Source organism: Miscanthus floridulus, chromosome 1, assembly GCF_019320115.1.
Source record: "Miscanthus floridulus cultivar M001 chromosome 1, ASM1932011v1, whole genome shotgun sequence".
NCBI classification, from domain to species: Eukaryota; Viridiplantae; Streptophyta; class Magnoliopsida; order Poales; family Poaceae; genus Miscanthus; species Miscanthus floridulus.
The window spans coordinates 50,766,590-50,790,550 of NC_089580.1; the positions used below are offsets into that span (position 1 = coordinate 50,766,590).

Sequence of the window (23,961 nt, forward strand, 5' to 3'; positions counted from 1 at the left end):
TATAACTGTCCAAGTGTTCCATTAACATTACTACGATGAAGTAACTCAAGTCAAGTGCTCACTATCCAAGAGCGATGGCGATTCGAATCGATTCCTAACCAGCTGGTGATTTATTCCTTACACAAACCTCACTCACCCGCTAAAGTAAGATATTGATCACCGAGTCAACTATCTAGGAATCTCGAGTTTGCTAGAAACCACATGTATCCGGGGGCCGACCGACTGCACTTTGGTCTTATCATCTCGCCCCCGTGTCCTATCACACCTGCTCTGGCACAGTGCGCTGCGGGCAATCTACTCGGCCCGAATAATCTCCCAGCTTCATGGTCGGAAGGTACTTTATCCGGCTAGCTAAATGTAAGGCATACGTTCAACATGACTCGAGGCCCAACAACGGTCGGTCCTTAATCGACACAGACGGAAAGCACTACAGTCCAAAACTCTGTAAGTCTCCGTCCGATCTCAACTTCATTTAACACTTAGTTATACCATGACTTCATAGTCATCCAAGCAGATCCAGGTAACCACCTATAGCTCGCAGGTGACAAGAAATCACCCGACTTCTACTGGTCTAAGCCAGCTAAGCATTGACTCGACTGCGGATACCAGGATAACAAGGATATAGTATAACAAAGGTAGACAAGGTAAAATGCAGCAACGGTTGCAAACAACTCCTGAACATAATGCATCAATTAAAGTAAAGCATTTAATTAATAATTGCAAACCAGGAGAAAATGCTCCAGGGCTTGCCTCTCTTGAAGGAGCTCAGGCGGTGATCGGGGCACTCCAAAAGTTCCTCAACGTCCTCCTTGTCGGCTTCGGGCACTTCCTACGGCTGCACTTCGAGCTGCTCGTCGGGCTCCTCGGGTATGACGACTGGGTTCTCGGTTTGCGATGCTGTATGATGCAATGTGCGTAAGTGCTTATGCAATCGGTGCATCGGATGAGATGAATACAATGGATATGCTTGAATGCAAGGTAGTTAACATCATCCAAGAACATATACTACAAGCACTTGTCATCTACTGCATTCTCTTCTACTACTAATATACTAAGTCAACACATCTTATTAAATGCTTCAAAGATACACCAAAGCTTTACTAATTCCTTAATCACACATAAAGCAACACTTGATTAAACCCTAATTAATAATAGATTTGAATAGTAACATCTATTTTATTGCTTAGAAAAATCATAGAAAATTACCATAGCACAATAATACCCTAAGTAGTCTAACATCAGATTTTCATGGTATTTGAATGAGTGGATTAGCCTACACAAAAATAACAAGCTATGGCATGATTATGAACATGAAAATACTTTGTACTGTGAAAAGTGTCAAACAATAGAGTTAGTATTTTTCCTATGTTATACACAGCAATTAATCACTGTACAAAAATTATCACATGCATGTTTTATACAAATTTTGCTCTCTAGCAAAAATAACAAAAATCAGCCATTAAAGGTACTTGAACTACACCTCAAAATTTTTCTACAGCACATGCATGACACATATTTTTCCTAAGAAGTACATTACATAAGAAGATTAACAAACTTGGAAATCATATTTTTCTGAAGCTTATAGGTTTTTCTACACATTTTTCAAGTTATCAGCAATATCCATGATTAAATAAAGTTCTACAGAAAAGTATCTCAAAAATGACATGCAATAATTTTCCCAAGTAGATCTAGTGATAAGGAACCTAGCAAAATTTATTTCAACAGATTTAGAGTAAATTTGAGTATCCAAACATTTTCCAAATCCTTTCTCTTTTCAAATAATAAAGAAAACTAAAATCGAAAACCTCCTATTGCTACTGGGCCGGCCCGTGGGAACCAGCCGGCCCACGGCCACACTCGGCCTGCTCAGACCGAGCGAAGGGGAGTGCGGCGGCCTGGCAGGGGCTTTGGCCCACGGCCACTTGGACCAGCTCGGCCGAGGTGAAGGGGGTTCATGCCGGCGTCGAGACGTCGCGGCGGCGCGGCTCGGCCAGCGGGCCAGCGGCCATTGCCGGCCGGGTCAGGGCAAGCGGGTGAGCGCATGGGGTTCGCAAGGAGTTGGCGAATGCGAGCAGGCCAATAGGAAGGGTGGAGGAGGGGAAGAAGGGTGCCTTCCACGGTGGCCGAGCACGGCGGCGCCATGGCCGACGGCAGCGAAGCTTGCAAAATGGCTCTACCTTGGCTCAGAAGCGTCACAACCACGAGCACCAAGTGTCGGAGAGCGAGGTGGAGCTGCTGGCACTTGATTGCTGGCCGTGGTGGAGCACCGACGGTGGATTCGGTCGGTGGGGCTACGGTGGCGCTGTGCTTTGCCGCGGTGAGAGGAGGGGCGAGCACGGGAGAGCGAGAGAGCGGGCGGGATTGAGTGGAGAGGAGCGCAGCGACTTCGGCTGATGAAGGCAGGCGCGTGGGAGCGGACGCAGGCTAGCTGCGATGCGCGGCGGGCGTTGCCAGCGCATGGCCGCCACGCGGCGGGCGTGCTCTGCCACGGTCAGAACGGCGAGCGGGAACAGGCGCGGCGCAGCGCTGGGCAGGCCAGACGCGCGCGGGGCTAGGCTGGGCCGAGGCGAGGTGGGCTGGTGCGGGCGCGGGGGCGGGGGTTTGTTGTGCCGGCTTCGGCCGTGGGCCGAGAAACGAGGCGGCGGCCAGCGAAAGGAGAAAAGCCTTTTTCCAAATTATATTTTCAAGAAATTTTCAAATACCAGCTTTCAAATATCATTTTGAGCAAGAAAATGACATCTTTTGAAAATGTACCAAAAATGAAAGTTGCTTAGAATTTAATTCTCTACAAATTTGCTTTTATGACCAAAGTCCAATTCTTGATAGATTTTGAATTATAAAATTATCAATTTTAACTCAAAACCCTAATTTTGGAGAATTATTTTTAAAGCAGAATTTAGCAATAATTGCAATACAAACTTTGCTCCAAAAATTGTGCTAAATAATTCTAGATGATTACAATCATAACCAAATAAGTTCTACTAACCTAGCAAGCATGATTAGGGCAAAAATAACCCTAAACAAGTGTATGCAACATTTACGTTTCACAAGCATGTTTCGTATGTTTCGAAGCAGGATTTCAATTATTATTTACATGATTAGGTATGTATGATTAGGATGCTTGATGATGCATAATATGCATGATCTGTAGTGCCTAAATGCTGGCATAACACCGGGGTGTTACACGACCCAAGGAAAATGAGCACGCCAGAGCTGCTCTGCCGTCCGTCGATGTCCCTCGCCATGTCTGCATCGCTGAGCACAGTAAGCTGTAGCCTACTCCCACCGGTCTTAGGGAAGATGATCCCCTGATCCACCGTCCCCTTAACGTAGCGCAGCAAGCGCTTCACCGTGGCCCAGTGATCCTCTCGGGGATCCTCCATGAAACGACTGACGTAGCCCATGGTGAACGCAATTTCTAGCCTCGTGTGAACTAGGTAGCGCAGACTACCGACAATGCTCTAGTAGAGTGTTGCATCTACCTTCATCGTAGTACTGGCCTTCGTTAGCTTCAGTCGTTCCTCCATCGGAATCACGCACGGCTTACACTTAGCCATGCCGCTCCGCTCTAACAGCTTCGAGGCGTACGCACTCTGACCGAGCGTGAGTGCCTCCTTCCCCTGTCTCACCTCGATGCCGAGGTAGTATGAGAGCGTGCCGAGATCGCTCATTCAAAAATGAGCTGTCATCTCGCGCTTCAAGCTGTCGATGTCCTCTGCACGCGCGCCGATGACGATCAAGTCGTCCACATACACGCCGACAATGAGCTCCTCCTTCCCCCGTCACCGCATGTAGAGCGCATGCTCGGTTGCGCACCTCGTAAACCCAAGCTCACCCAGCGTGGCGTCAAGCTTGGCGTTCCACGCTCGTGGGGCCTGCCATAGCCCGTAGAGCGCCTTGTGCAATCAGAGCACCTTGTGCTCTGCACCCTTGACGGTGAAACCTGAAGGTTGCCTGACGAAGACCGTCTCCGCTAGCTCGCCGTTAAGGAAGGCTGATTTTACGTCAAGGTGATGGACGCGCCAGTCCTTTACTGCTACCAAAGCCAGAAGCAGTCGGACAGACTCCATGCGCGCTACTGGCATAAAGACTTCCTCAAAGTCGATGCCCTCACGCTGGACAAAGCCTCGGGCGACGAGGCATACCTTGTGCTTGACAATGGCACCGTGCTCATCCCGCTTGACCTTGTACACCCACTTCAAGCCGATCGGATGACATCCTAGAGGTGGATCGACAAGCTCCCAAGTCTTGTTTTCCTCAATCGCCTTCATCTCCTCCAGCATCGCTCGTTGCTAGTTTGCATCGTGCTCGGCCAGCGCGAACATGGTTGGTTCCTCTGCACTGACGAGAAGCAGCTCTAGGTCATTGCGCAGCTGACTCACCAGGCCTGAGGGCTCTGTGCCGCCAACGATGTCTTCCAGCCTATGGAATCGCACCTCCTCACCATCATGGAAGGCATCCATGAACTTAGTGATGTCACTTGAAGGTGAGGCAAACTTGATCATCATCGATGGAGTTCCCTATTCCGTCGGAGTGGTCTACACGGCACCTAGAGTGCTCGGCACCCCGGTTGTAGTGCTCGACACTACTCCTAGACCGCCCGTCCCCACTCCATGAGTGTTTGGCACCACTTTAGGAGTGCTCAGCCCTAGTCTTGGAGTGGTCGGCACCACTGCAAGACTTCTCGGCTCTGCTAGGGGAGTATTCAGCACCCGTCCTGGAGTGGTTGACACCACTACAGGACCTCTCGGCATCACTCCTGGAGTGCTCGGCACCCCTCCTAGAGTGCTCGGCACCGCTCTAGGAGTGCTTGGCTCTGTTGCTAGAGTGGTCGGCATCTCCTCTCTAGCATCTCCACCACCGTGGATAACCATGTGCTCGACGATAAAGGTGCCGATGAAGCCGCCAGCTTCTCCCGTGCTTGGACTGTTCTAGTCTCAGGCCGCCTTCTCGTCAAACATGACATCGCGCGAGACAAGCACTTTGCCTCCACGTGGGTCATAGAGCCGGTACGCCTTGGTACCATCCGCATAGCCTAGGAGCACATCGGTGTGCTCCTGTCTTTGAGTTTGTCGAGGTGAGGCTTGGTGTTCCTCACATGGCCGACGCAGCCAAATGTCCTGAGGAAGGACACATTTGACTTGCGTCCATGTCAAGCCTCAAACGGTGTCTTACCCTTCAGGGCCTTAGTGGCCGCGCGGTTGAGGATGAACACCGCCGTGGTCACCGCCTTAGCCCAGAACCTTGCCGGCATGCTCTTGGCCATCATCATGTATGAGAAATGTGCACAATGATGTTACTTTTGTATTAATTTACAACCAAATGGCCTTTTTATTTTTTTAAATGCATTTAAATGATCTCGTCAAACCATCAGTCGCTAAAAACATTTGTAACTTCAAATTGTCTGTTGCTATAGAGTACTGGTAGGCTATCTGTCGCTAAAGAATAGCAGCAGACTATCTGTCGTTAAAAAAATTTAGGGCAACGGCCTGTCTGACGCTAAAGATTTTTAGCGACAGGACTTACAACGTCTGCAGAAGTCTGTCGCTATAACTTTTTAGTGTCAGATTGTCTGTCGCTGTAGCTGATTTTAGCGTCGGACCGTCCATCGGTAATCTTGGTGTTGTGGTGTAGTGAAATTTGGAACCAAATAAAGTTGCTGGGCTGCACCTGCACCTTAATAAAACAACGGTATTTGCTTGAAGAATCTCGCTGACGACGCACTGGCGGGCGAAATCATCCGCCAAGATCCCGCTGTGCGTCGCGTTGGGGATCAAGACGAACTTGTAGTAATCCTGACCCAGGTACTTCCCAATCACCGTGTCCAACGCCAGGCCGCCAGCACGCTAGCCAGATTGACGTTGCCGTCGCCATCGCCGTACACAACTCTAGCCAGATTGACGTTGCCGTCGCCATCGCCGTACACAACTCTGGGCTCCGCGTTGACGTCGTCCCAGTACACGAGCTCCGGCATCGGCACGCCGACGCCGTTGATGCACGTGACGAACACGATGGGTGCACTGAAGTTGAGCACGCGCGCCACCTCATCGTCGGAGAATCCGGCCGCCGCCAGAAGCTCCGGGATGTCATACGCCGAGTAGTTCCTCGCACGTGTGATCTCTAGGGGTGTGTGGCCGAACAGGTTGGGAGACGGTAGGGTGAGGAATGTGCTCTCGAAGCTCCTGCCCGTGTTCCCGAACAACGATAGCACGCCGCCGGGAGGCGGAGGATGGCTGACGGAGGAGGCGAGGGCCCTTAGAGCTTCTTTAAGAGTTCCCTAAATATTTCTTCTAAAAAGTCTATGTTTACCGACTCCTAAAAAGGTTTTAGGAGAAAAAAAGAAGTTCGTCTCCAATAGTTCATAATATTTGACTTCTAAAAAATCAAATGCTGGTCCCATTTGATCTTTTTTTTTCTGTAGTCTTCTTTTTTTTTCCACGCGAACCTCTTCGTCGCAGCTGGTCGCCGCCTAGGCCGAGCCGCGCGGCGCCGGGCGCTGTTGTAGAGGTGCAGCGCGACGAGCGCCAGGAGCACGCCCGCGAACGCCCCCGCCACGGCGAGCAGGATCTTGCCAGCGATGGCGTAGCTCGCCGGGTCGGACACCTGTTGCGGGTGCTTGGGCAACGGGGGGCCAAAGCCGTCCAGCGCCGCATGGCCGGGACTCTGGTTGCACGGGATCGTCACCTCGTTTGTCTTGGGGCCCGTGCCGTTGTCGTTGCCGGCGCCGGCGCCCATGTCTGATGGTTGAGAGCGCTCACCGAACTGAGCGAGCTGTGGTTTCACGGAAGGTTTGGGTGTCCGTGTGTGGCTTCGTCCGCGTAAAGTTACGCGGAAGGGTGATGAATTTTTCAAGTCCTAAAAGATTAGGAGTAAATATTAGGAGTCGTTGTAGAGGGTTTTTCCTTATCTTTCTAAAAATAAAAAATTAGGAGGATATTATGGGAACTCTCGGAGATGCTCTTAGCGCGGTCACGATGCCTCCTGCGGCGGTAGAGACCATGACGAAGTGCTTGACGTACCTCCACCGCCACGGCAGGGGGCTCTGGTCGAGGAATGCCAAGGCGTTTATGCCGCCCTGGCTGTGCGACACCAGGATGACCGGCTTGTTCCCACTCCTCACGCTGGCACGCTCTACGAGCACCGCAGGGACGAGACGAAGTGGGCGAAGTGCTGGGCGGGCTGCCCGGGCGGCGCCGGCCCGTATCTGAAGTCGTATGGGGCGCCGAACAGGTTTCCGCCGTCTCTGTATCCGACTCCTTCCAGTGCCTCCACCAGTCTTCACATACAAAATAGAGTTGATCACGGATTTTCCGAAAAGAAGAAAAAAACAAACGATGCACTCACGCACACTGTAACTTACTTCCGGTAAGAAGGACAGCGGGGGATGAAGCCGCGCGTGGTGCCAAATGACACGACTCTGACATCGACGCCCCTCACGTTGCGGTAGTCGCCGGCGACAGGGTCATACACGAGCCGTAGCTGCTCCGTGTAGCACGGCAGCAGTGCAGGGTCCTGAGCGCCGTGCGGTTCTCCCACAGCCGGAACCACCCCTTCACCTTGCGCGCGCCGCAGCTCGGCGCCGCTGCCGGCTCGTACTCCTCCGTGAGCCGCGCGTCGAGCTGGCTGCAGCTGTGGCCCGGTAGAATCACAATGGGGTGGAGGTCCGCCGCATCTCGCGTAGCCGAGTGGTCGCCGCGGCGGAAGAAAGGCCATGAGAGGAGGAGAAGGAGAGGCAGGAGGCGGTGCAGCTGCACGTCCATTATTGTGCCCACTCTGGGGTTCCAGTCAGAGCCAGTGGCATGGCGTTATCGCCTACAGGGCTACAGGTACTTACATACTGTAGTAGCATATAAATAGAAATAGAAAGTTATATTCTTATGGTGCGCCCAGGGGCGGATCCAGGGCCCGGGCTGCCCGGGCTGCAGCCCGAGGCGAGTCCATGTAGCCTCTGTAACATATGTGGTGTTTAGCCTAAAAAACTATGATCTTAATTAGACAGAAGGAGGCCTAAGAAGCAAGATCAGACTGTTTTGAACGTGAATCAGTAGCTCAGCCCGAGGCGCAGCCCCGTTCTGGATCCGCCCCTGGGTGCGCCCATGGGACACGTTGACGAGTAGCTCGGGCATTAAAATGGTGGACTTGTGCAGTTGTGCGACAGCGACCACAGAGACAGGTAATGGGTGCACGCTCGCCCGGACGTCCAGCACGCCCGTACTTGCTTCGTCTCGTCCGCTCGGATTCACGCGCTGCCCACACCAGTTCTATTAAGCGCGCACGCCGTAGGACTGTGCACGCTGACAGATGACTCGCCACACCCCCAGCTCAATCCCCGCGCGGACGCGTCGATCCACCTCCACCGCGTCGGACTCCTCTCTAAGGAATCATGCGGGCCTCTTCCACATCGGCGCCACGCGACTTGCGCCACCTCCCCACACCGCCGCCCGCAGCCTGGCCACGGGCTGGCCCCACACACCGCCTTAATCTTCACACTACTACAGATTAACTTATTATTATTGTCACTTTCACTGCCGTAGTGATAGAAGCGACGGTGTGATACCTCCACTGTCGGTTGACCGATAGTGAGGCCTCCTAAGGAAGAAAACCGGCAGTTGAAACTGCTACCACCAACGCGTTAACGGTAGATGCAGCAGTGGTATTGGGGTTGCATTTCCTCCGTCGCATGAAAAGCCGGGCCAATTGGGATACGCGTTTTGGCCGGCGGTCCAAAACTAACGTTTGGTCAACCGGTGGTAAAAATTCAGCGTGAGTGTTGAATGCCCTCAACTTCCAAGGCCGTCAAATCACCATTACTTCCGCCGCCTAAAGCCAAAGAGCCATACCCACTGCTCTACATATTCTTCAAGCCCGGTGCCCTCTGAAACCCACCCCTCTTCTTTATCCATCATCCCCTTCTCTTCCGATCTGCAAAGAAAATATCGGACAGCCCCATCAAAATTCCAAATAGCCTGTCATCCAGCGAAGACGACTTGCCAGCCCACCAGTTCTACGAGGAGGACGTCTCCTCTGACGACAGGATGCCTTCTGATTATAGTCCTCCGTGGGGCTCCGAGAAGGAGGACGACGCCGATGACGCCGACGACGATGACTCTGTCTCCGACTCCGACTTCAACTCGCCTCCTCCCAAGCGAGTGAGGCGAGCATGATCCTCTCTGGGAGAGGATCATATTTAGATTAAGTAGTTTATAGTTAGTATAAGTAGTTTTAATAGTTTAGGTTAGTTATTATGTTTTCGGACAAGTACAATCGTATACTCGTCCAAATTGTATTTATCTGTATATGCAATGAATCAATGAAAAAAGTTCTTTGAAATATTATGTTTCCTACTGCTGTTCTTGCTATCTATCTTTGATCCTTACTATATTCCAGGAGATATTGCTACACGATGACTGTTTTTTTCTTTTTCTGTATATATATGAATGAAAAGTAAAAACTGTCATGTACGGTTCCGGTTCCAGGAGAATCTAATAGCAGTTCAACTGCTGACAATCGTTGTATTATAGCGTTGGATTAGCGTGGCAATGGTCGGCTTAATAAGGATACTGTTTACCTTATCCCGTGCCGTTCGTTCTCGTTGCCGATAAATCTGGACCGTCCGTTTGGAAAAGAAACCTAGAACTGCCCGGTCCATTCCCCAACTCCCCTCGGCCCTGTCGGCGCATTCGTGGCTATTGGAACCACTAAAAAATCCCAATACGAAGCCATTAGTTCTCCCCACCCGCCTTTGCTTGCCCTGCCTCGAGCACCTTGCATTATCGTCATGGACAACGCCCCATGAAGGTTAGATGGATTCGGTCAAGCCCCCCCTGCTGTTTGCATGTGGGTCCAATTGGTTTTGGGTTCGGTATCAATTTTGTTCATATTAGGAATTTCTTCATTGCAACAGATGTCTTACTTCGGAAGAAGCCATTACAATGCGAGCAACCTTGCCTTTTGGCGACAAGGGGTGGCACCAGGACCCCACATGATGTTGTTTGCTACTTGGGGATGGAGCATTCACCCGAACCGACTGTTGATTGCTGAAGCCACTGTTCGTCACCTCCCCGGACCACAAAATTTGACAAGAATCGTTCAAGACTCTATTTGTGGAGAGATTTTTGTGCTTTGCAGGATTGGACAGGAAGTAGACATACTTTATAGATACAATATGTCCATGGACAGAGATGTTGTCATCTTCGCTACGGTTCACTACCTCAGGCTTTCGTGTAACACCCTCGGTGTTACACCGTAAATCATTTACTAAAACATGTCATGAGCATCATGTTTATGTGTTAATGCATGTGATAAAGTGTGTAGATCAATTTCTGTAACTCAAAACAATCAACTAAAATACGAAACGAAAGTTGATTCAATAGTCATGTTATATCGCTTAAGGATGAAAACCATTTTTTATTAAGCAAAAATGCTATAGAACATATATGTGTCACCTTAATAAAGTTGGAAGTACAAACTTTGTAGATGACAGTGAAATACTTGTTGTAGAAAAATGATGTTACTAGCTAGTATTTCTAATAGTCTAGAAACGGAACTTGAAAACAAATCCAGCTCAAAAACTTAGAAGATTTCAAAGTCTGCCAACTGCTAGACATTGCTATGTTTAGCAATTTATTGTGAGAGATTGGGTTAAGGAGTGGTATAGTGTTATAGCTCGATTTGGTAGTCTCATGTGCCATCTTGAGCACAGTGAAGATGGTTTAGGTCCTAAAGCATCCGTTTGGTCGTGTTGAACACTTTAAAATTCGTGCGCGTCACTGTCTCGGGTTGGTAGGCGCCAGGTGCGCGGTCAACGCGCGGCCTCCCCACACCACACTCATGGCCGTCTCTGGCCTGGCCATGGCTCGACTGCTGCTAGCCTCGCTGCGTGGAGCCTCTGCTACTGCCGCCTGCCCCATCCCACGCTGCGCTGCCGTCGCGTCCGCCACTACTGCCTCACGTCACGATGCTACCACTGTCGTCGCATCGTCGTTGTGTCCACGTCGGTCCACTGCACCTCTACGCTGTTGCCAGCCCTGTGCGTGTCGCCTCTGCCACGCGCACATGGGTGAGCCACCATCGCCGTGCCATTTATGGCACTGCGGCCGCGAGGGCCACACTGGTCGGGAGCGCACACATTGTCCATAGCGCCAGTGCATGGGCCTCCCGTTCCCGCCACTCGCGTCCCACCAAGGCATGGACGAGCCGAGCCCACCTGTCGCGCCGTCTATCTCATTTCTCTCTTCTCTCTCTGTTTTCTGCCGCCGTCGTGTCGCGTCACAGTAAAGCCAAAGTGCGAGCACCTCTCATCAATTCCTCGTGCTCGTGTCTCCGCCTTCATGTCCCCTCTCCAGCTGACCCCACCCCGCCTTGACTCATGTCACACCGAGCTCCAATTTTGGAGCTTTGTCCACCGCCATGACGTTAAGGTTTGTCACCGCTCGCGCCATGGCCAGCCTCCACCACTTCACCCCACGCTAATTCCTCTACACCACTAGCTCGCCTTGGCTCCCTCTCCACCATGCGCACACCAGTGGGAGCACTACCGCCTTCCCGCTGCCGCTGATGCGGTCGTGTCCATAGCGGCTCGTCGCCATGCTCGTCGCGCGCATGTGGCCAGCACTACTCAGGTTGTCGCCGGCCAAACTACCACTTTGGTCGGGTTTGTGGTGTGCCCCTGGTGCTTATCTCCTATCTCTACTGTCCTGTTAGCGTTGTGGCTCACTAGAACACGGTTGCCGCTGTTCCAGGTCCCCCGCCGCCGGGGAGAGCCCGCTCTGCTTCACCCCTATTTGTGCCACCACCGCCCATCGCTTCGCATCGAACCCTAGGTGAACGTCAGCCTCGTAGATAGGTCAGCGTGGGTCTCATGTGGCTGGCGTAAGCGCCAGTGCCATCGCTCGCCGCGCTGGAGCACATGGGGGTGGCCGGGGACCTTGCCGTTGTAAAGAGGAGAAAGATCCGAGGGTTCCATTGCAAAATAGTTGTCTATAGAAATAGTAACGTGGACTGCGGGTTGTTTTGCTCATAGTTCAGGGGCGTTTTTGCTAATATGCCAGCGCACGCGGGATTCCCCGGCCATGGGCCGCCTCGCGCTGTAGGCTGGCCTCATGTGGGCCACGCCTGTGGGCCACCGCGCGTGTTGCGCCGTGTGTGTCGCGTTGGGCCGAAATCAGTTTAGCTTTTTCATAGAGAATAGAAATAGCTTTTTATTTTAATTCTAAGCTAAACTTTGGTAATTAATATAAAATCATGTAGGTATCCAAAAATTGTGAAATAAATTTTGTTAAGTTTCTAAAATTGTGCTTTATCTGTTAGTGTATTTAGTTCATATATGTGCTTGTTGATATTAGGAGCTATTAAATCATTTGATAGTGCTTAATAGTATTAGGTTAAATATTGTTGGAATTTTTGTGGCAAAATGGTGATAGCTTTAGCTTTGAAAATTTTACAGTAGCTTCATGGTGTTATTATGTGCTCCCTATAATTTTTGTAGCTTTACCATAGACTTAACATAAAGGTAGTTAAATGCTCTTTGTTTCAAATATACATCAAATATTTAGTAGAAATAAAGATACATCCTTCATTTGTAACGCTTGGTGTCTGTTAGTTGAACCCAACACTTTACTTGATGAAGATGATAGTTATCTTAGTATCTTAGTCATTAGAGCTAGCTTAGTAGTTTACCATGTGTATTCTTATTTTAAGAGTTGTTGTTGCCAAAATGCTAAGTGTTGCATCATCATCGCATGCATGTAGAGAATGAGTTGGCTGAGATTGTGGCCATCGAAGATCATGAGTACGAGGAGGTGATTGAGGAGTATGAGGAGGAGGTTCTCATGCAGGAGGAGGTCCTAGAGCCGCCACTGACTGATTGAGCTGACACCTCACCTGCCCAAGGCAAGTCACGGTGCATAAGCCTTATTTTGAATAATCATTGGATATATATATGTGATGTGCATTTACATTATAGGCTTATTGTTGAAACTACATGCATAAATATACCTACCTATGAGTCCTACTAGCTTAGGCCACGTAGATGCTATGCTTAGGTTTTTCGGTAGCGTGAGTAACCTGCCGTTACTCGCAATTGGTGACTATTAAATATTACTCTCATGATAAAATGGTGAAAAGAAATGGAGACCGGGCAGGGATATGGTACGGGTATTGGTGGGTGTAAGAGGTTGTGTCCCATGGCCAACGGGGTATAGCTTGGTTACACTGTTTTCCCTGTCTATGTCGGTTAAGGACTGGCCGTTGCATTGGATTCTAGTCAGGTCACAGACTTATTATCCTGAGCACATACTTGCTTATGGGAGCGGGAAGGCTTGTTGCTCTCTCGTCGTGGGTTCTGGTGCTTTCTAGACCGACTGATTAGAGGCAAGGATGGTGGAGGTCTAAGCACCACACTGAGTCCGGGACTCAGGTGTGGGGGCTTGGAGTCCAAGTTTGGACGGGAACCTGGACCCCTTGACAAGAGAGTGGTGGGTTGGCCCTGTTTGTGCTTGGGTACAAGCGGGGCATGTGTTTTGAGGTACCCAGCTAGGCTACATTGATTCACGAATCGCCATGTAATATGGTACGACTTGTCTACGATCTAGCACCATAGTAATGACTGAAAGATGAAAGATGGTGAAATGGATCTGATTGCTCAACTTTTGCTTGAAAGTAGAATAGGTGCTAACATAGAATGGTTAGCTAATGAACTAATCATGACTACTAATAAAACACATACATAAGGATTCACTACTAGTATTGCTTTTTTGCAAAAAGGAAACCCAGCAAACCATAAAGCTTATCATATCCTTTGGAGTCGGGAAATTATTCCCACTAGTCGAGTAAGTCTTGCGAGTACATTGTATACTCAGGGTTTATTTATGTTGCAGGTGCAGGTTGAGGAGTAGCTGTTGTGTGGAGGATTCTTCTGGTGGGCACAGACGGATCCTTGTATCTTATCGCTAGATGTTTATTTTAAATTCTATTGTTTAAATTCCGCACTCTGAACTTGGTATTGTAATAATGTATTTCTGAGAACTCTTGATGTATGAAATAGACTAAGTATTGTAAACTCATTCTCATTATTGGATCCTAGAGGAAAAACATGGATTGTTCGAGTTCTCCCTTGGGGTATGCTCGATGGAACCATCCGATGTAGCTTGTTTTTGGGGTGTTTAGTGTCTAGTGGAAGACGAGCGCCTCCGGAAGCGTGCTATTTAGGGCGGTTCTGCCACATTTTAGGACCGCATCAACCAATTGAGTACCTTAGCAACTGCCTACCCATCCAACATTAAGTCTTAGAATTTGGAAAACTTTTATGTTAATGATGTTTATATGTACCGATAAAACCTCTGGATTAGTATCTACGAGTACTGCATAATCGTTGAACTATTACTTCGGTTGAATTGTTAATTGAATCAGTTGGTCTTGATTGTGATCCACGTTTACACCTCTATGTAAGCACAGAGGATCCAAAATAGGCCTTCTTCTATAGGCAAATAGTACCCTAAACTGGTGGTGACGTAGCATTTCATCTTGGCAGAAGTCCGAGGGTTTTGAAGGACATTTTGGCGCCTTGGCGAGAGACAAAAGCGTAGACAAAAGACCTAGGCCGACCTCTTCACTCAGAGTGTGCAACACTTTGAACCATGACTGCTCTATGGATGCATCTAGCTCCAACTCCCAGTGGTCGGCACCATCCTAGGGTGCCATCAAGAGAAGAACACCGGTTTCCAGCGGAGGAGGCTACAATAGGAGGGACCGCCCATCTCGTGCCATGTCGAGAACCACCCCTATGCATACCAGCCACCACTCTTGTGCCGCTATGGCTTGAAGACACCTCGGTGGATTTCATGGAGTGATGGAAACCCAGGATGTCGGTACCACAGATGCTGTAGGGCAAATAATGTAACTCAATTTCTTTCTCGTTCATTCTATTTTCGTAATGCAAATGCTGAAATACTGCTGTACTTATGGTAATTTGGTTTTTTCGTAGCCCGACTTAGATTGCAGGTTCTTTAAGTGGCACGATCCCCAATATAGAAAATTTCTGAGGACTTTGATTTTGGATTTATGTAACAATATTTGGGAGCTGAAGGCGGAGGCCAATGTTACAACAAATGAAGAACATCTACAGGAGGAGGAAGAGATTATGCCATAGATTGAAGAAATGGCTAGGGTTCCAACGAAGATGATGGAAAATTTCATACCTTTGAGAAAGAAATGTGTTTCCTGTTCTTCTTTAACCTATTTTGTACTTACCTTAGTTCTTGGCATGTTCATTGGCAAGTTGCTTAGTTCACCACAGTAGATTCAAGTATTAATTTATGATGTATCAGACTGAAATCTATCACTTTTGTACAACTATTGTTAAACTAAATGCAAGGTGATTATCCAGGTGTTCAATTTATTAAAATGTAAATGCTAGTACATCCAAGTATCAATTGATGTGTCGAACTGAAATCTATCACTATTGTACAACTATTGTTGAGCTAAATGCAAGGTGATGAACTAGGTGTTCAATTTATTGAACTATAAATGATAGTAGATTCAAGTATCAATTGATGTGTTAGAGGCATCCTACTTCCCTAGACACTGGGCCCTGGTATAGGGGCAACCAATTTATTAAATTGTATATACACTCCTACGGTCCGACCACACCTTCCTCTCATTCGTTCCCCACTCTGCTCCCTTGCTCTGCTTCACCCTGCTAGCGTCGAACGAAACGCAGCCTCTCGCATGCTCACTGCTCCTTTACCTCCAACCTCGTCGGCGCACAAATCTTCAGTGCGTTGTTCCTGCTTCTCTGCTCCATCCGGATCTATGGTAACTACACTAGATCTGCTCCTTCACTGGATTCTATATTCCTTTGTATTGCTCTCTTGTGCTCTCTGCTCCTTCACCTCCAACCTAGCTACAGTAATTTTGTTGGATCTGCAGATGAAAATGCATCTTCTCATTTTAGAGTTTGTGGCCTTGTATATCCATGGAGTGCAGCTTGTGAGCCTTATTGTCCTCAGTATTGGTTCACTAAATCAGTGCTTTGCGAACAAAGTCAATGAGCTAAATGAAAGTGTACCAATGGATATGGATAGGGTTGTAGTGGTCAAGGCTCGGGATGACATGGAGATTGATAATGATCCCGTGGAGGTCGACAATGATCTGTAGGATATTATGGAGATTCACAATGATCCCATAGTGGTCGACTAGGATCTGCATGGAGAATGATTAATTATGCAACCAATGATGTATATATGAAAGCCTTTTAACTTTTGCATAGTGTCGACCTAATTAGTATCTTCATTTTAGCTTTCGACATGCTTGTTAGCTTGGTAGTGTCCACCTACTTATTTGGTATGAATGTATGGAACTCAAGTAGGATTCCTTTCAATCCGAGAGTACTAGCATTGTGCTTTCCTTATGTTTTCTAAGTGCGCAGTTTGGCTTTCTTTCAATGTAAATCTGTGTGCCTTATTATTCACTATCTAACTCAAGTTGGTTTCCTTTCAATCTGAGTACTGTAATTGTGCTTTTCTTAGTTTTCTAAGTGCGCAGTTTTGCTTTGTTTCAATGCCAAACATTAAGATTGCGTGCCTTAGTATTCATCACCGTATCATACGACGCTCTTCGAGTGGTAATAGGACCTAGCTGCCGGTGATGGTATTGTGCATTCACCGCCGCTTAGTTGCAAAATTTCCAATCCCATGTTTGAACCCTCCCACGCAAAACTGATGAAAGTTCAATTCCCGTGTGGCGTAAAAGTTACGCAGAGAGTAAGCAACACCTGCCCCAACATCCCCCCTTAAACCTCCCCCCACCACCACCACCCTCCCTCCCCCTCCCACATAGCTTTTCTTGTCCTCATTGCTGTTGTTCATCATCGCCGCTCCTGCTCATGACCACTTGCGCATGAGTTGCTGCTGTCACTAGCATTGCCACCTGTGCTCACCACTGCCAGATCCAAAGGCAAGTGTAATAAGGCTTTACTTGCATCGCCGTTCCTTCTCCTTGAAACTCATCTCCTTACTAATGTTTATTGATGCAATTCCATGGTAGGGCGGCCTCATTTCTTCGGCTAGTGGTGTCCTTCTAGATGAAGAAGGCTCACAACATGAGGAACACAGTGGACAGCCACTCAGATGATGTGCTTGCCGACATCTTCAGCTACCTCACTGCCTGGTCCTTGTGCTGCTACAAGTGTGTCTATCGCTCCTAGAGGCACGTCATCTCTGACTCCAATCAACGTAAGAAGCTTTCATTGACTGTCGTTGGCTTCTTCTATGGCAGCTGGTGGAAGGGCAATCATCACTTCACCTGCATCACCAGTGAACAGCCCTCCTTGTCCTTCTTGCCCTTCCCCCTTAAAAAAGTCCTAGTCTCAGATTATTGCAGCGACCTCGTCCTTTGTTGGTGTGCTGGGCCTGATGGATTACATCGCTATGTTGTCTGTAATCCGGCAACCGACAAATGGCATGTACTGCCGCATAGCATCCATTTTGTTGGTCAGGCTCGCTTAGGTTTTGAACCAATGTCCTCGCACTTCCATGTGATTGAATTTGTTGAGGTGGAGGGTGCATGCGTAGGTGTGGAGATCTACTCATCTAAAATTGCAGCATGGATCTTTAAGGAATTTAAATAGGGCGAGGGTAGTATTGTTCTACGTTCAAAATCAAGAAGTGTTTTTCTTAATGGTTTTATGCACATGGTTAAGTACTCTACGATAGTTGCCGTGGATATAGAGGGAAAGACATGGAGGACAATTCATAAACCAGGTGGTGCTGAAATATCCATCCATCAAGCTCAGGGTCACCTATGTGTGTGCTGTGCAGATTTTTGCAATAGGTCATGGCTTTTAGTGTGGATACTTGAAGACTATGGTACTGATAACTAGAATTTGAAGCATGTTGTGGACACGGAGGAACTGTTTGGACGCATGAATATTAAAGTCGGTTCTATGCTTTGTGATGAGGACTACAGAGTGATTACAGTTCACCCAGAATAAAATTTCATTTTCCTTGTTGGGAAGGATAGAACATTGATTGCATATGACATGGACCATAGAAAGATTCATGTCATCCATGCTCGTGTCATCCGCTTTTGTAGATCAACAGGGCGTTTCCATATGAACAGGCCTTACTATCTTCCCTTGTTCATGGAGCCATTAGCAGAGTAGTAAAGGTGCATTTCCTACATTTTGTCATCACAACAGTCTTTGTTCAGGTGGGCAGTTGTTTTCATTCTATGTATGTATAGGCCAATTTTGGCTTGTTAACTAAAGGAATGGTATGTTCAATATTATTAATTCTACTGCTTTGTTCAGGTTGTCGATCAGAGATGAATAAGAGGGATTCCATGGTGCATTGGCTACCAATCCGAAGGATGCACTAATTATATTCATTTTGCCTTGCAAGCAGGAGTGCCACATATAAGGAGAATAGCTACGTCATTTCATTATGTAAGTCTATATAGATCAGTACCTTTAGTATGCTCTATATACCGCTTGTGTTAGGACATCAGTTGAGAAAGGCGTTATGGTAGCGTCCATTGTTATTGTAAAAAGTACTCTTGTTTGTGAACATGATTTATAGATGTAATGATTATATATATGTATGCTTTGTGTTCATCAAGCTATTAAGGGCCCAGCTGAATTAGTAACTATTGTGAAATGGGATAAAATTCTATCACCGTTGCTATAGGTATGATGCGCCAGTGATCAAAAGTATATCACTGCCGAATCCTTTAGTAACCTGACACCTACTAAATGATCATCAAAGGTGGATTGTGGTGTAAGGCGACGGTAACCATGACCTTTGTACTGGCGGAACATACGCTGAAGCGACGGTGGTGTTAACCTCTACACAGGTGTCTCGGCCGTCACACCGACAGTGAACCCGCACCGCTGACAGTCGGGTTGAAGTATAAAGCGATGGTGCTAGTGACCACTACATAGGTGGTTGATGTGCCCACACGATAGTTTTGATAGCCTTGACACAGTCAGATCATTTGCCAATGTGGTGGTGTTAGTGTACATCCACAGTCGGGTCATGCTCCAATGCGACTAAAGTAAGGACCTAATCATGGACGGTTCATAAGCCAATCGGCGGTGTTGGTGTACACCACAGTCAGTCCTAGATGGCGACGGTGAAGGCTATGACCATCACTGTTGACAGCTTACTGCTAAGGCCAAAATTGGACTACGATGTGGGTTACGACGCGACTACAAAAGGTGCGAGTGTAGTAGTGTCACGCTCCTTCGCACCACTCCTTCGCCCCGGTCGCGATTTCCTACTAAGGGGAGCTCGCACCCCTCGTCAAACCAACACCGGCGGTCTACACTTACAACATGAAACACTTGCTGTAATATTTGACTGAAAATAGATGAAACATTTGGACATACTCTTGCAACATATGTGTATTGCCACTACAATATATACAACATCTAGACAAAATACTTGCAACATACATCTGAAATAGATGAAACATTTTGAATAGATGCTTACAACACACCTCTGAAACACTTGCAACATATGCAACATCCGGTTCTACTTTTGCAACATTCATATGAAACACTTGCAACATACCTCTGAAACATCATAAACACTTGAAACATACGTTTGAAACACTTGCACCAAACAAATTAGCAAAGCTAGAAGGTGGTTGAATTCCAAAAGTGATATACCTAGTATTTTAAACAAAGCTAGCAAAGTAACAATCAAAGAACAAATGTTGGATAGTTTCAGCTGAACTACATACATAGACAACACTTGACATTTCCTTCAATTTCTCTTTGCTAATTTATCTTCCATATGTGTTACCCTTTTTTAAATACCACAAGAAAATCTTCATTTTCAGCGGTACTTTTACTTCCAGATAGGGTTTTTCTTAGGGAGAACACCTTATCGGATCAAAGTTTTATATGCAGATCAGATAGTGAACATGCCATTCTTAGTGAGGTTCCATCTGAAAACATCGTTTCCATTTGAGAGGTGGACTTGTACAACTTTTGACACTAAGTCAAAAACCAGGCGTTCCGATTTTCATTAACCAATCCCTGCCTAAAGGACACATCAGTGGTGCTGACCCTATGACATTTGCTACCATTTCATTTTTTCGCCTCACGATTCTATATAAACTAGTATAGTGCCCGTGCTAATACCATGGTTTCATTCTAGGGATGCACATGTTTTTCCATAGTTTAAGTCTCACGCAATTGTATAATAGCCGTGCTAAAACTACGGCAACCAATAACCAGATAAATCAAATAACTAAAAGGCATATATGCCAAGTTATTAAGCATAACTGAGATATATTTATGATTCACACAAGAAGAGATCGCATGTTCTGGCTACATATTTCCACCAAGGCAGCCAACACTCTTGTAGCACCCTGCTACACCAATCGGCAGCCAAAAAGACAATGCAAATACAAATATATATGCAAGAGCACACGCCTTGGCACAACAAGTCTTCAAGCTCCCCTACATTCAAAAGCCGCCCGTAGAGCTACCACATTAAGTCCAAAGTAAACTTATGAATCCTATGCAGACTATCTCAAACAAGAAAAATTTGCGTTGTTGCATAGACATGTGGAACTTAAGTTCATTATAAATTTATAATAGTGACTCGGTCTAAAAGGGGAGGCACCAAGGCAAGTCAAAATGCATATAGACCAAAATATTTGCATCCAAATCATCTTCATGTTTCCTAGCTCCTTTTCAGTAACTCAAGCTATGTAACTAGCAAGTAGCAACACTTTTTGAGTGGATCTGATCCTTGGTCATCAGGATATGGACTGCAGTGTTCAGAACTTGAGATTGTTTCTCTATAAAGAATTGCAAAGAGGGATTCCTAGGATATATACCGATAAAAGAGCATGGTGTATTTGATTCTTTTCCTACTGCTTGGGCTAACTATGTTCGATGTTTCAGCCTTTCAGACTACATTGTAATTTCACAAGAACTATAATTATTTTTCTTTTTCCTTGCAAAAAGGAACTGTATTTCTGCTAATACAAAAACAAAAAAACCCTGTATAGAAGGTAAAGATGAAAAAGAAATCATGAACCCAGGAACTTTGCTGCTACAATGCTACTCAAATTGCTAGTTGAAAAAGACATTGGGCATTGTTCTTCCAACATTTTTAGAGTATTATATTTTCCAGCATATGGGGAACAGTAAATAAAAAGGGGGCCAATTTTACCTTGGTTGACTTGAACATGATTTGCGTAGGGTAACTAGGAAGGCGAGTGAGGCCTTGGTGAGGCCATTGGAGCCCATGAGTATGGCGGAGAGCCGGGTTCACCATCTGCTTCACGAATCCCTGCACAAATGTGAAGTACCAGTTTAGCTGTAGGCACACAGCGAAATAACTCAGAAATGCGTAGCAGGAAGTGAAACAATTCTAGTGTCCACAACTATAGCTAGAGTGCGGGGCAGCCACCCATTAAATCTAGACATGTGGATCACAAGATTAGTACAATACAATTGCATACTAACATGCAAAATACACACAGAACCATCAAAATGTTTGGACGACAGTTCTTACACCAAAATAATGCTTAGTAGTCCTTGAGAAGAAAAGATGATATCTGGTGATACTAATTGTCAAAGGAAAGGAAATTTCTTTGCAAAAATAAAGCGTACTGGTGTGGTGGCTTACTCTGAAGTTGAAGCACTGATCTGATGGTTCTGATTTGGGTAGCTTTTGTTGGCTGACTTTTAAGGACCTAAATCGTGTAATGCTTATTTAAGCGTCTTTTGCTCTATTCTTGTAAGTTGTTGTTCCCAGCAAGAGTGTGGTGTGCGTTTGTATTTTTGCAACAAGACCCCTAGTATAACTCAAGCAAAGGTTTTTACTATAGATTATTTTGACTATACATAACGACACACATGGATAAGTTATGAATCAGGATGGGAGTGCTTATAGATTATTTTGGACCTGCAATGGCTATATACTCTATTAGTACTACAGATTAGTGAAAACAGAATGAAGTTGAATTAAGAACGACAAGCTTAGAAGCTTAGACAAAAACTAGGCTTCTACATTCAAGGGAACCTTATTATGTGAACACACCAATAATTATATCAACATAGGTTGCATAAGTCTCAGTCTAGTGAGTAAGAACAGAAGTTAAGGCAGTGTGATTACTACAATGGTGGTTAAAGATCCTCGTTAAATTCAGAGTTCGCAATGGTAAGTATATCCAGTCATGGCAAGACAAATAGCTCATCAATTAAACATGCACAACAATAAAACACTAATGTAGGTATGGAGTTAGTTCCAAGCATCAAAATATTCATGGAGTAAAACAGTAAAACCATTGTCAGTTACAAATTAAGAAATATGGAATGTAGAATAGTGAATCACATTAATGGAGTCCATGTTAGTTCATGTTCACCTCATTGAAACCAGAAATAAGAGATTAGGGAAAATATAAACTATCAAGTGACACATTGTACATTATGGGTTCTATTTCAATCAGTCCTTTATATGCATGAGAAGCTCAAGCTTCCACAACAAATTTGTATTATAGAAATTGAGTCCTAAGTCCTAAAGAAAGTTTAGTTACTCTCAAACCAATCCCATGTTTATTTACTCACCGATGTCCAATAAAGCTCCATGCATGAACTCCATCCTGCTCTGCGCATCTCCGGCAAGCATAAATACTTGTTGTAGTGGTCCTGTCATTATGGCTATTCCTTTTTGCCCTATGAGATGAAATCCAAACTGATTTGTTTCCACTGCATTTGTAAAGGAACAAAAGTTAATAGATACATCACAAGCTCATTTGACTTCAATGGTAGTAGTAAAAATAGAGAAACCTGATCTCAATGGTAGTAGTCAAAATGTACATCAGAGTAACCTTCAACTGCAGTGAAGGTTACTTAATTTTGCTTGAAGAGTAGTATTCATGTACATGCTATCAACAAGCAACAATTTTAGGGGAAGAATGCAATGATGGTAACAACAGAGAAACATAGACCAGTAAACAAAATAAGGCTACCATGTTGCATTGGTAATTTGGAGAAAAAAGGCCTTAAATACTCCTACAGTCCTACTTCACACAGGGCTCATAAAGTGACATAGTTCCACTTCATAGTGCTTCTCAACACTTAAAAATTCTCAAAAGGAGAGATTAAATGAAGGGACGTGTGAATATTGATTACCTGTCTGACTTTCAGTAAACATGTTTGAAACTGTAGTATCATCTAGATGTTAGATGATCTCCACCCGGCCAATTGGGGCCTTGGATCCGTGCCCTGATCGGGGGCGCCCAACCATTCCATGGTTGGTGGCCCCCCATCGCACAGCACCATAAAAAGGAAGGTGCGGTCGGGGCACAAGGAATGAGGTTCACCTGAGCCGCCAGACGCCCCACCTACATCCTAACCCTAGCCGATCTAGAGAGAGGGTGCTGCCAGCGACGGGAAGTTCCGCCACCGGCCACCGCCACCTCTGCACCACCGCCACCGCGTCAACATCTTCACCGTCGGGCTTCACCGCGCCACCAACATGCGACTCCATGGCCAACTCGTCTTCTACAAAGGCGGACGATGGTGTGCACCTCCGTAACCCCTCTCTCTCTCGCTCTATCTATAAATCTCGTACTACTTCATGTTCGAGGACTCGCTATTTATTCCAAATGTCAGTTTTGTATGCTAGATCTATGACTAGTGATCCTGTAATATTCCATCAATGGTATCAGTCACCTAACTAGGCATAGATCTAGCTTATCAGGGGTAAAAAACCAAGTAGCAGCAATTAGAAGGAGGTGAGAGATCCGATTCGGATCTAAGAAGAGGGTTCATCGAACCCTAAACCCAAATTGGATGAAGAAAAGGAGTAAGAAAGGGTCTTGGTTTTGAAAAGGAACTCAAACCCTAGACCTAACCCGCATAGACAACTTGGGGAAGAAGAACAGTAGCAAACCCTAACCCTAACCCTAGAAGAATCGACGAAGAGGGGAAGGGACCTA

At 46.5% G+C, this 23,961-nt stretch overlaps 1 pseudogene; it reads right to left on the minus strand.

The window, feature by feature from the left end:
* Positions 1–5,815: 5,815 nt before the first annotated feature.
* On the minus strand, positions 5,816–7,760 carry LOC136456543 (lecithin-cholesterol acyltransferase-like 1; annotated as a pseudogene).
* Between the last annotated feature and the right edge of the window lie 16,201 nt (positions 7,761–23,961).